The sequence below is a fragment of the Palaemon carinicauda genome, chromosome 32 (assembly GCF_036898095.1).
Source record: "Palaemon carinicauda isolate YSFRI2023 chromosome 32, ASM3689809v2, whole genome shotgun sequence".
In the NCBI taxonomy this organism is placed as follows: domain Eukaryota; kingdom Metazoa; phylum Arthropoda; class Malacostraca; order Decapoda; family Palaemonidae; genus Palaemon; species Palaemon carinicauda.
Window position 1 is genome coordinate 14,806,793 of NC_090756.1, and position 6,994 is coordinate 14,813,786.

Consider the following 6,994-nt stretch of genomic DNA (forward strand, 5'->3'; position numbering starts at 1 on the left):
GTAAATGGCAAATATTTTGATAGTTTATTTCTTTTTTTCTTTTTTTGTGAACACTACGTAAAAACTACAGAACAATTTAATCAGAGACAGGTGTGTCATGAACTCCTGTGTCCAACTGTACCTAGCAAATCCCGAAAAAAACGGGTGAAACTAGAGGGGCACTCAGTAGAGAGCATACCTTCGTCCACCAATCAGTCTTATTTTGCTCTCAACTCCACTGCGTACTTGTACTTCAGTGTATTTTCTTCAAAATCTTATGGATTAGTCCTTGGGTCATACCCGACATGTCCACCAAGTTTCAATTGAATTGGTTTAGTAGTTTTGTGCGTAATGCTGCTTACAATACAAAAATAAACTAACAAAGTATTTGCCACTTACTTAACATTGCGATCATTTCCAAAGTACTGCCGCGTACTTGTACTTTGATGTACTTTATCCAAAATGTTAAAAGATTCATCCTTGGGTCATACCGTAAACCATCAAAAGTGTCTTATTAAACTGTATCCCTCAAATAGCAAATGAAGCACTTGTAATATGCTCAATGTGATTCCCAATATTCAAGCGGTGTCAATTTAATGAAGACGATCCAGTTAGCGTTTGACTTCATAATTACAGCTGTAATTGCAATGACTTACCTTTGGAACATATTACAAAATATATCGTATTATTTTTTTTATTAAGAAATGTAATTGATTATAGAAGGTGAATATATGTTGTACAGTAAATGTTCAATTTTTCGGATCTATTAAAAATTCTTAGATAACTATTTGATTGACATTATGTTATTAGATTGATAACTCCTCAACCGGAGATATTATAATAACAAATCTGTCGTTATAACAGATAACTGATTGATTGATTGATTTAAAGTTTTCAGGCATCCTGACATCTCGGTATAATAGATAAGGTCAGATGATAGTCACATATATATTTGATATTAAAGGAATTTATTTTTCTTAATGTTGTAGAACTAATTAAACATACATTTTCCTACGATGTTTATGAAAGTTTAATTCCGTGTAAATGTTTGACTTAGAATATGGAAGCAAGTGTTTGCTATAAAACATGATTAGAAATTATTTTTAATATCTGGAAATATTTAAATGATTTCTGTTTTTTGTATTTTAAGTTTTTTTATCTTTTTATTTAAAAATTCAAAAGACATTTTTACAGGCATAATATTTGCAGTATATATTAAATTTTTTACATAAACATAAGCCATCTAAATTTACACATATTTTATATTTTAAGTAGTGTATAACGGAATTTTTATTGTGCATTAGATAAAACTAAAGAAATATCGTATCTATTGTCAGGCTTGTTTCCATCCTCTGGTAGTTATAAATCACCCAGTTTAGCAATTACCCTCACAGGAACGAGAGACCGGATTGTTTAGCCCACTTTTCACATTCCTTTACGAATTGAAGTCGACAGAAAATTCAGCAGTCTTATCTGTGTTCTCAGAGCTTACGCGAGTGAAGGGTGGTTCTTCTGTTCGGTCTGCTTCAAATTTCCGTCGAGTTAATGGTGGGTAGGTGATTTTGCTTTTGTAATTCTTTTTATCTATTGTGTATTTCGTGTTCGGGAATGTTGGCTATAACTAACCCACATTCACGAACTGTCTGTTATATATAGATGTTCTGTTTTCAGTAAGGGGTAAGATATTTGTGAATTTTTAATTAATATTGCGTCAAACATGTCTGCAAATTTTCAACATTTAACACTCCGTCAAACTTAGTTTAAAGTTTTCTCTTGACTAAGTATCGTCTTTCAGACTCAACTCCTGGTTCTCATTTTGTTAAAATTCAGTGCAGATCTGTTTTATTTACTGTATGATTGTTTTAAATAGTAATTGGTCTCTATTTGATGTTAGGTTTGTCTTGCAATAAGGTATTTCTTTTAAGCTGCGATCAACCTATAGACTATGAGATACCCAATTTCTTAAGTTATATATGTAAAGTTCTGTTGCTACGGTGTCTTCTATTGATACTTCTAAACAGTTGAAGTGGCAATTAACTTTACAGATGAAGTCTGCTTGCCCATGCTCTCATGTATGTACCTATTTTGTTAAAATCTATTGCACACCTCTAAATTTGTATTACGTGCTTAATTCAGAGAACTTAGTTTCTGCTATAAATTCACAAAGGTTGTTAAACTAAACATCTAGTTTTCTTTTCCCTTTACTTAGAATTAGATTTCAACTTGAACAATTTCAATGAAATTGTTTGGTTTTTAGTTATGGCAAAAATTAGTTTCTATCGATTTGTAGCGTAGTGGCTATATGTTATTTAATACATATTGTTTGTCGCACAACATATTTGATTAATTTTCTTATTTGATACAACTAGAGGATCCAAGTACTTTATTTATAAATATCATTGACTTAAACATTTAAGTACTCAAACAGTATTTAAAAAAAATTATTTTCAACGTCACTAAAAGTTCTTAGGGTTTTACATATTTTTGATTACTATGAGTTTATATTTAAGAAACTTATATTCTTCTATTATATAAGATATTTATAGCTGAAGAGAACTAGCTTAAAATTTTCAGTGTTCAGACTTTTATTGGGTGCAAAAAGACAATTCCCCCCTTTTTTTTATTGGGTGAAATTTAACTTTAGCCCAATAGCCTTATATTTTGTTGCAATTTTAAGCTCGCTATTACGAAAATTAAATTTTTAAAGTTTAATTATTTTTAAAGTTTGCAATTTTCGTATTCTTTTTTTATATTATCATCAATTTTTTTGTAAAAGGGCTTTAGTGTAATTTATTTGTATTATGTAGTTTATCTCAACTTACGCCGCCTAAGTTTGTCATCATAACTTAGGCAGTTTAAGTCTGTTGTATTCAGTGAAAAATTGAAATTTTAGTTCTGCAGTTTATTTGTTCTGTGAAAATTTTGATACTAGTTTATGAATTTCTATACCTTTAGTTCAACAGTTCCTTTTTTCTAAGAATTTTTATACCTTGAGTTCAGCAGTTCAATCATTTTTATGAATTTTTATACTTTTAGTCAAGCAGTTCAATTTTTTTAATGAATTTTTATACTTTTAGTCAAGCAGTAAAATTTTTTTAATGAATTTTTATACTTTTAGTCAAGCAGTAAAATTTTTTTAATGAATTTTTATACTTTTAGTCAAGCAGTAAATTTTTTTTAATGAATTTTTATACTTTTAGTCAAGCAGTTCAATTTTTTTAATGAATTTTTATACTTTTAGTCAAGCAGTTCAATTTTTTTAATGAATTTTTATACTTTTAGTCAAGCAGTTCAATTTTTTTAATGAATTTTTATACTTTTAGTCAAGCAGTAAAATTTTTTTAATGAATTTTTATACTTTTAGTCAAGCAGTAAAATTTTTTTAATGAATTTTTATACTTTTAGTCAAGCAGTAAAATTGTTTTAATGAATTTTTATACTTTTAGTCAAGCAGTAAAATTGTTTTAATGAAATTTTATACTTTTAGTCAAGCAGTAAAATTGTTTTAATGAAATTTTATACTTTTAGTCAAGCAGTAAAATTTTTTTAATGAATTTTTATACTTTTAGTCAAGCAGTAAAATTTTTTTAATGAATTTTTATACTTTTAGTCAAGCAGTAAAATTTTTTTAATGAATTTTTATACTTTTAGTCAAGCAGTAAAATTTTTTTAATGAATTTTTATACTTTTAGTCAAGCAGTAAAATTTTTTTAATGAATTTTTATGAATTTTTATACTTTTAGTTCAGCACTTCAATTTTTTATTCGGTAAAAGTTTTAATTTGTCTTGTCATTTAACATTTTTGTATTCAGTGAAAAACTTTCTTCAAATTAAATTTCAATTGTGATAGATTTTAGTTTTTAATACGGCTGTTTAATATCCCTTGGATTTTAGGTTACTTGTTGGCCGGTTTTTAAATTTTTTTAAGAGAACTTTTATTTTAAGCTATGAATAATTTATAACTAATGCCCCTTGGATATTTATAAAGTTTATAGATGTTTAAATCAGTAAAGGTCAAATTAAATCCTAAGTTCTATACTTTATTCATGCTCTTGTCACACTTCAGTTATCTAGATTGACCGGGAAATGAGAACTCTTTAATGATCTTAAACATCATTTTAACTTAACAATTGGAAAACTGAACTAATTTGTTAATATTTTAGGCTAAAGCTCATATTTTGGTTTGACGCTAAACCGAAACCTTAATTTTTAATATTATACAGAATTGCTCCATCAGAATTTTCCGAATAAAAGATTATAAGTGTCAGAATTTTCAAAATATAAAGTTGGGTGTAGTCATATTGCTGTAAACTGACTACCCTAAATTGGTGAAAATTAAATCTTAAAGATTTTTAATGTCGATTCGCTCTTAACAATATAGGAATATTTAATCTTTATGACAAACTTTTTATTGACTAAGAATGTTTACTTGTTTAGATATCAAAATTTACTCTACTTTCAGGTTATTGTATTTGAAGAAACTTCAATATCCCTAAGTAAATTTACGCAAATCTCAAAGAAACTGTACTCTACTGATTTAACGATTCAACTGACAGTAAACAAAGTTTCAAGACTTCTGAGGCCCTGGTAAGTAGACACCGAATTGCCTATTTCAGCTTAGCTCATTAATATGAATCTGACTTTGTATTTATTATATTGACAGGGTTTCATGTCTTAGGATATTACTGTTAATGGTATTTAAAAAATGGTATTTAAAATAAGTTTAAATTATTTAGGTATCAGGTTGTGTAAACAGTTTGCATTATTGTCGTAAGTAGAAGAATACTTGAACCAATAGTTGATTTGAAAATTTAAATCTGAGAATGCTAAATATGGTTAGTTATGCTATTTTAGTACTTGATCGCAGGATGAATCTCCGTGAAATGAATCTCTATGAAATGCCTCATTGCCTAGAGTATTGTTAGTTTAGTACATCAGCGTAGGTGTATCTCTATAAAATGAACCTAGAGCAAATTCGTATTAGACTTCTATGCTGTGGTAAAGTTTTTATTGGGGCTCTAAGCAAACTTCATAAAGTAACCACTAAAATGTAGGTTGAACAAACTGAATCGAATTTAATTTTATCAAACTTCAAAATAAAATCCCAATTACGTTAAATGTGTAAAAAAAAAGTTGGTTTGCCTAGTATAGGTGGAAATTGCTTAGGGTAGAAAGGGGGGGAGAGGGCAGTATTGAAAGCAGTATTGTGTTTTTTAATAAAGTTTTCGCATATATGACCCTCCATTCAAGCTAGGCTAGATGTTAAAAGCTGGTATTTCTAACAATGTAAACTGCTAAACAGCAATTTAGATACGAAGCCAGAACAAATTCCAAATATTCTAGTAAATTTTATTTCGATATTTAAACTAGGCCACCTTTGTCGGGGTGGCGAAACCATACCGCCAAAGGTGGCCCCACAGTTTTATGCATGGTTGACTTTGAGGTCTACCATGCGCAGGACCGAAGAACCGTTCACTAATAGTAGTTCACTTTCAGATTCTCTTCCGGGTTAATTTAATATACACAAGTAGTTTATTTTGTTGTTCAGACTTTACTTGTCTTTTATAGCAAGGATGAGGGCTCTGAAGTTTGAGATTCCATTGTTGAGGGCGAGGTTATGAAGGCCATATTCAAAGTTTGGTTAAACACTTGTATATGGATGTTTCTGGTGAAATTAAGTCTAGTGTAAGATTAGTAAGTATAGGGGTACGGTTAATGCTCTAAGTTTTGTGAAACTTTTTTTTTCTCAGAAGTCCGGATCTTGCTCCTTGGTTTTTTATTCAATTCGGGAAGACTTAGTACATATCAATGCTTAAATGGTCTTGCAATAGAACTGAACTAGTTTAGTGTATAGTTTTAAGTTTTCAGATGGTGTCAAGAGCTACCGAACATCGATAACTGATTTTTTTTAACAGGACAAACTTGCACTTTATATTCAATTTCTCAAGTGGACCAATTTTAATTTTGAAACTTAAGAGGTACAATGGTAATTTAAACTTAAAGAATTTTGAATACTTCCTCAATGCCTGGCCAGTTAGTAAATGATAGTATGATCTATAGTATATGGCAGTGGTATTTTTACTTTTCTCACTGGGCTATTTTTCCCTGGAGCCCGGGGACTTATAGCATCTTGCTTTTCCAACTAAGCTTATAGCTTGATAGTAATAATAAGTTTGGAAATTAAGTGAAATTTGATGTGAAGATCCTTTGTTTTTAAGTGTCAAGCGCTCGACTTTACTTTTTTTTTAATTTCCAACAGAGCTTTTGCACGCGTTAAAAATCTGGCGTTTCCTGGTGAACTTGGCTTCAAAATTAATACTTCAAAGGCAGTAAGATGGAACTCCTACAGATGGAATACCAATGGTGTAGCCATGGCGACTTCAAAACCTTTGACCCTCCTGGTAAGATGGGATAACCGTGGCAAATAGGTTGCATCTTTAAAATACTCCACTCCTGACAGGCGTGTTGCAACTCCAGAAAAATGTTATCAGTGGCAAATGGATAGCACCTTCCATACATGGTATAACGATGGCTCCTTCGAACTGCTGGCGATGAGATGTCTGTAGCAAACAGATGGCACCTTAAATAAAGGGAGACTTGAAACTACTGCAGAAAGATATCTGGCAAAAAGATGGCACCTTCAAGCATGTAACTCCAAAGACAAGATGGGAAGGGTTATGAAATTAGAAGAATGTTTCGTAAATCTGCCTCTGCAAGAAAAGCATTCAATGGCTATGCCATTAGGTCTTTTGGATCTTATTCCCTTATCAAGCTGACTAAATATTGTACGAATTGTAAAGTGATGGCATGATGTGCTTAGTTCCAGATATTCTTTATGTAAGGCATGACTGGTCTATGGATTTTGGCTATACAAATTAGACCCATATGCAAACAAACTAGAGCCAGATTTTTTCAAGGAATGTGATAAATTTGTAAATTGCTTCATAGTAAAAACATAAAGCAGATTTTTAAAGTTACTTTATCCTAATGATGGGTTTAGTCTCTAAATATCAGT